Source organism: Orycteropus afer, unplaced genomic scaffold (assembly GCF_000298275.1).
Source record: "Orycteropus afer afer isolate SDZICR_OR568_19922 unplaced genomic scaffold, OryAfe1.0 scaffold00746, whole genome shotgun sequence".
Classification (NCBI taxonomy): Eukaryota; Metazoa; Chordata; class Mammalia; order Tubulidentata; family Orycteropodidae; genus Orycteropus; species Orycteropus afer.
This window is the reverse complement of record NW_006922333.1, coordinates 422,810-423,388: the sequence shown is the minus strand read 5'-3', so window position 1 is coordinate 423,388 and position 579 is coordinate 422,810.

Genomic DNA, 579 nt, shown 5'->3' with positions numbered 1-579 from the left:
AACATTAATACTGAATTTTCAGAAGCAGGTAACACATTGAACAGACAAATGAGTACAACTGAATCAATGGAAAAAAGAATTAGTGAGATTTAAGACAAATACCTTGATACTTCTTTGGAAAGGTGTAGTGTCAAAGGCATTTCATTTGAATGCTAACCAGAAGGCTGGTACTTTAAATCCAGCAGCCACTCCTCGGAAGGAAGATTGAACAATCTGGTTCTGTACAGATACCACCTTGAAAACTCAAGGAGGGGTTTCTATGAGTCAGATCCAACTCAATGGCAGTAATCTTGGAACTCTTAGAAAAGGGGTCAATCAGAAAAAAGATAGAAACAAAATGAAGAAAGCCTAAGGTACATGTGGGATACCATCAAAAGGAATAATTTTGATGTGTAATTGGAATTCCAGAATAGGAAGAGACAAATAAAACCTCAGAGAAAATTGTCAAAGAATTTGTTGGAAGAGTGTTTCCCTGGTATGATGATAGATGATAATATGTCTATTCAAGAAGTCCAATGAACCCCAAACAGGATAGACCCACCAAAAGAAAATCACCAAGACCATCATCATCAAGCTCAC